The following is a 325-nucleotide window of genomic DNA, read 5'->3' on the forward strand; positions in this document are numbered from 1 at the left end:
TATTGTAGAAGGATGTTTCTAATAACTTGATTCTTGGAAAATACCTTAATAAAAAAAAAAGTGGAACTTAAACAATTCTTACATGAGGAAATGAAATTACATACAGGTCTTGTTTTTTGTCTGTTCTTAAATCTGAATTAGTTGTGTAAACCTGAACTCTTTGTTTTGTCCTGTAAGAATATTTATTAAAGTATTTTGATACTTGTAATCTACAAGGAAACTTTTATTAGAATGCCTAACATATATTTATCTTGATGAATCAGTTATTTGAAAAAGGAATTTTTTCCCAGAAAATTAGGCATGTGAAATAATCTCAAATTAGTTA

The sequence above is a fragment of the Tachypleus tridentatus genome, chromosome 10 (assembly GCF_004210375.1).
Source record: "Tachypleus tridentatus isolate NWPU-2018 chromosome 10, ASM421037v1, whole genome shotgun sequence".
Taxonomy (NCBI): Eukaryota; Metazoa; Arthropoda; class Merostomata; order Xiphosura; family Limulidae; genus Tachypleus; species Tachypleus tridentatus.